Raw genomic sequence first — 6,000 nt, 5'->3', positions numbered from 1 at the left:
ATATTGAAATTGAAAATATATTTATTTTAGAATATATAACTTAAAGTTCGAATTAAATCTCTAAAAAAAAATGGAGGATACTTCCTAAAAAAACAAAGAGGTCATTATACCTATATCTAGGAATTTATTTCGTTTCTTTATAAAAAAAATATTTTATTTGCTTTTTTTTTTGTAAGGGCATCGTTCATGCATTCTGGTTGTGCCTATAAAATTAGAATATTATTTGGATGTTGCTATACCCTTTTTCTTTTTCAATAGCTATTGTCACTTCATAATATTATTAAGAGACTAAATTAATTTTATTTTACAGTTTTTTTCTTACAGTCAAATTACATAACAGTAAAAAAAAATCAAGTGTAAGAGTTTAGAGAAACCTTTTTTTAAAAAAAAAAAAGATGAATTTTAAGTGCTAACTTATGCTAATAATATAAATAATATCTTATGCTAATAATAGTATAAATATGGTATTTTTAACATTAAGAAAAAAAAAAGTAATACTACTAAAATGAAAACAAAAATTAACTTTTATATATATATTATCTGCTTTTATTACTCCTCAATAGAATGGTATAGTTAAAAGGAATAATTGAGATATACAAGAAATGTCTTGAACTATGTTGAAAAATAAGAAAGTTGCATTATACTTCTAGGAAGAAGTTATCATCACTAATATATTCATTTTGAACCATGTTATGTTTAGACCTAGAACAAAACTCACTCCTTATGAATTATTGAACAACAAAAATTCCATAATCAAATATTTTAGAATGTTTGAAAGTTTTTGCTATATCTTGAGATATTGAGAAAACTTATATAAGTTTAATATCAAAAGTGATAAAGAATTATTTCTTAAATATTCATCTCATAGCAAAGCCTACATAGTCTATAACCTACAAACTCAAATTATCATGAAATCAATCTATGTGGTTATTGATGATAATCTGAAGGAATATATCAAGACAAATCTCAATTAAATTGCTGAGATAATTAAAGACACCTCATCCAAACATGAAGAAAAAACTAGGATGAGAGTTTTCACATGTTTTCAAGCAGTCATGAGAGAAAGAACCTTCATCAAGAATAAAAAAACAATCATTATAAGAATAACATTATTGGAAAATTGGATAAGGGTATAAGGTTAAAAAAAAAAGTTATTAATCAATTCTTATGTGTATGTATACGCGCGCGTGTGTTATTTTTTATATAGTAAGCCTAAGAAGGTTAAAAATTCCTTGTAAGATGAAAGTCAGATCAATATCATGTACGAGTAATTAAACTAGATCATAAAAAATGATGCATGGGAACTGGTTCCCTTCCTAATAATCATAATATAATTGGAACCAAATGGATCTTCAAGAACAAATCAGATGAGCATGGAGTAATTATCAAAAACAAAGCAAGATTGGTGGCTCAAGAATACACTCAAGTCAAATGGATTGATTTTGATGAAACATTTGCATCAGTAGCTCATTTGGAATCTATTCGCAAGCTGCTTGCAATTGCTTGTCACTTGGATTTCAAACTATATCAGATGGATGTGAAGAGTGCAATCCTAAATGAAATTTTATAAAAAAAAAAAGATATATGTAGAACAACCCAAAGGTTTCACTAATCATTTGTTTCATGATCATATGTACATGTTAAAGAAAGCTCTCTTTGGTCTAATATAAGCACTGTGAGCATAGTACAAAAGATTAACAAATTATCTGTTATATAAAAATTTCAAAAAAAAACATGCAAACATAATTGTTTTCATAAAAACAAAACTCGTAGATATCTCTACTCATTAATGAAGTTTTGTTTGGAGCTACTCGTTATTCACTTTCTCATAAGTTTGCCAAAGAAATGAAATCAAAATTTGAAATGAGTATGACTGGTGAGTTAAACTTCTTCATTGATAAACAAATTAAGTAGAGTGAAAATGACATTTTTATTACTTAATCCAAGTATGCTGGAGATATGGTTAAGAAGTTTGGCATGAAAGGAAAAAGTCATACTTATACACCTATGAGCACATCTATCAAAATCGATTTAGATTCTATAGGTAAGTATGTTGATTCTACATTTTATAAAAGCATGATAATGAGTCTACTTTACATTTCTACTAATAGACCTCACATTGCTTTTAGTATAGGTGTTTGTGCTAGATTTTAGTCCAATCCTAAAGAATCATAACTTACAGTAGTTAAAAGAATATTAAAATACCTTAGTGCTATAATTGAATATGGTGTATGGTATTTAAAAGATTCGAACTTGAGCCTAATTGGCTATTCAAATGTTGACTAGGTAGATAATGTTGACAACAAAAAAAAGCATTATTAGATGGTGTTTTTATGCAAATGGCAACTTGACATAATAGATGAGTAAGAAACAAAATTATATCTTATTGTCCATTATAAAAGCCGAGTATTTTGTTGCGAACAGTTGTTGCACACAACATTTTTAGATGAAAAAGATGATAGAGGATTATGGTTTTTCTTAAGATACTATCGCTATTTATTATGATAATTTTAGTGCAATTAGTATCTTTATAAATCTTATACAACATTCAAGAACCAAGCATACAAATATAAGACATTGCTTTATTAAAGACATAGTTGAATGGAAGATTGTGTTATTAGAACATGTAAACCCCAAACATCAATTGACTAACTTTTTCACAAAACTTATAGATGGTCTAAGATTTTTTTTTTTTTTAGGAAAGTCATTGGTGTACGTGACATGCCTTAATTTTTAAAAGATAAAAAATTGATAAATAAATAAAAATATGTTTTGTTTTTATATATCTTTCACACAAGTGACAAGTTGTTAACATTAAAGCACAAAAGCAAACCTTATAAGTATACCAAATTTATACCTTTAAATCTCACAACTCTTATTTTGCTGGGATTTAGAAAAATCTTATTGGATATGGTCTTCACTTTTGGAACACTATTATTTTGGAAGACCAAATAAAGGTATTATTGTAAGCACTGTAAGGAATTCAAATTGTTTTACTAATTATTAACAAAAGTAAAATTGATTTAAATGCAAGTATGCTAATAGTTAAGAAGGAGTAATATGCATTGAATTGACTAAAGTTAGTTGAACATGGTACACAAGTTGTTAAGACACTTCTCCTAACATATCTTTAAGAAAAAGTCAAGTGTTCACATCATTATGGAAATAAACGAACATTTCATTATAGATCTATTACACCCTCTAGTTCCATGAAGAAAAAGTCAATTGCTCACTATAGAAATTAATAAGCAATTACATAATGGGAATGGTGAAAATGTTTTGTATCTAGACTCTAATATAAAGTTTGACTTTCAAGGTATGCTCCCACCTTGTTAGCATATTTCAAATTAAAGAGAACAAGATGAAAAAAAAAATTTACAATATAATTGTCTTTCTCACTTACACACTCACATCTTGATTTGATTAACTAAAAAGATATGCGTTTATATATGAAGATTGACCAATAAGATAAGCATCTCCATCCTAATTGTCAATTGTGAGTATTTTTAGGCTAGAAATTGGGTTATTTTATGCATGTCTATATCTCTTTTTAAGTGTATAATAAGATACAATTGTCAAAAAAATATGTGAAAATAACATGGCTTAATTGATTTATAAAACATAAAGAGAAATGGTTAGTTCAAAGAATCAATTTTTTTCATAACACTGACATGTCATCTTAAAAGAGATTATAAGTGCATATCACCAAGCTTGTTGTGAGCAAGAATAAGAGAAAAACAACTTTTTTCGTAGCTGAATTAATGATTTTGTTGATCAAAACACGCAATCATCTCTCTCTCTCTCTCTCTCTCTCTCTCTCTCTTTGTGTTTCCTGTTTCAAGGTACTCATCTCACAATTTTTATTTATGATCAGCAACTTATTTGCCAATTTCAATCATAAAAATGATATGACAATGCAACACTCCTCCTATTTTTCAAATGCATCATTTTCCTCCATAAATAAAAATGACTGCAAGTTTGATACTTAAAAGACCCAAGATCCATTATGACATCCACATTCTATATTTGAATCATAACACATAAAATACTTGAAACTTGATGATACTTGAGATGACCAAATGGCTAAGGCTTCCCACTCGGAGTCCATTTTCTAACATGTCTTTAATATGGTGATAAACCTCGTTGATGGATTTTTTATACTTCCTGGTCTAGCATTTGCTTAAATTCAGAAACCTCTAGTGCTTTAGAAATTACTTCTTCTAATGTTGTGTATGTTTGAAAGGAAATGACTTCTATACATGGTATGGAAAATTATGAAAAGGCATAATCAAATTAGTGAAGGGTAAGCCTCAACCTGTTAGATAACCATTCATAAATTTCTCTTATGAGAATATCAATATGAGCTATAATACCTCTGTTTCAATATGTTAGGGGTCTTCCAATTGCTTGAATTAAAAAGTTTGTTCAAGCAAGCCGATTGACCAAGTCATTTCATGTTTCAAAATGTTAATTTGATTATGTCCAATTTAAGCTCCCTTTTCATTTCTCATAATTTAGCTTGATGTAGTCAAAAGAAAATGACCTTACAAATTGTAATTTGTGTTTGTTTACCTCTCATGACTTTTCTATATAAAAGAATTTTATCTCAAATAAATTTTTAAAAATAAGTCCTCTAAAGATTTGAGGTCTAAATGTTGTTATATTGATCTAAAGTACCATTGGGTCACTTTCATAACCAACTTCACCATGCATTTCTTGATTTCATAATGGGTATAAATATTTGTTGTATGACAAGTTATTAAATATATTAATCCATCCATTTTGTAAATAAAAGTCTTGAAAATTTTCATTCATTCAAAGATGTGGTACATGATTTAACATAATTTTTCATACATTTTAGGAAGGTGGTTTGAAACTTCTCTTCATCCAAAAATAAGAAAATGACATTATGCGTTAACCTGTACATTTTAAGAACAAAACTTAGAGAATTTAATCATCTAATAATAAAGAAATATACAAAATAATTGATTTATTTGACATGCACATAACTCTTTTTCCTTTGAGTTTTAATCAACTAAATTTTGAGAAGCAAGCTACACACCAAAATTTTGACGTACTAAGTTATCTCTTTGATGAAATCATGACATTTTATATTGGAAGCTTGTAATGGTTGGACTTCCTGTGATATCACTTTCACTTGCTTTTTATAAGAGTTCATCAACTTTAACAAAATGATGCATCTACTTCAGATGGGATAGTCATCATTCAAATCTCATATTCCATCAATTCCTTTTTATTTTTTCAAAATCACGTTAAAAGTATTCTCAAGTAAATTTTTTTTTTTAATCTTGATTGCCTTTAAGTCTCATGCATATCATGCTTGTCCAATAATATTACAGGGAGACATTATAGTGGAAGGTTCTAGCTATTATATGAAAAGGTATATTGGCTAGCCTATTAGTTTTAAAAGGATCATTTTTTGCTTGGGTAATCAAACCTTAAAAGGTTGACCTAAGGCCTATAAGGTATAAAGAGTATAAATCAAGGAAAATCTTATCGTCTATTAATCATGGTCATGTAGACTTCAATAAGAGTCTGAGGTTTCATGAATGCTAGACTAGGACATAACCCATCATGACACCATTAATTTCCTAATACTAACTTACAACAAAATTATGTGTAATAAGATGTTATGTAATGACAACACGAGTGTAAATTAATATTCAATTCAAAAAATAATACATGAAAATAATAAAAATTATGTATGAAAATGTGTCATGCTAGAATATATAGTCAAATACACACACACACACACAGGAACTTTGAATAAAATATGTACAAAGCACATCAAGTATATTATCATAAAAAATAAGCAAACAAAGCTTAACTTTAAATCTCCAATAGAATCATCATTCTATCGCGAAGGACATCTCAATAAATTATGTGAAAGGGGTATGATAAAGAAAAAAGAGTTGCCACCTAATTTTATATTAATTAAAAATCCTAATTAAACATAAGAGATTTTTAGGTAATAAATTA

The sequence above is a fragment of the Populus alba genome, chromosome 13 (assembly GCF_005239225.2).
Source record: "Populus alba chromosome 13, ASM523922v2, whole genome shotgun sequence".
NCBI classification, from domain to species: domain Eukaryota; kingdom Viridiplantae; phylum Streptophyta; class Magnoliopsida; order Malpighiales; family Salicaceae; genus Populus; species Populus alba.
The sequence above is the reverse complement of the archived record's forward strand: the minus strand, read 5'-3'. Positions refer to the sequence as shown.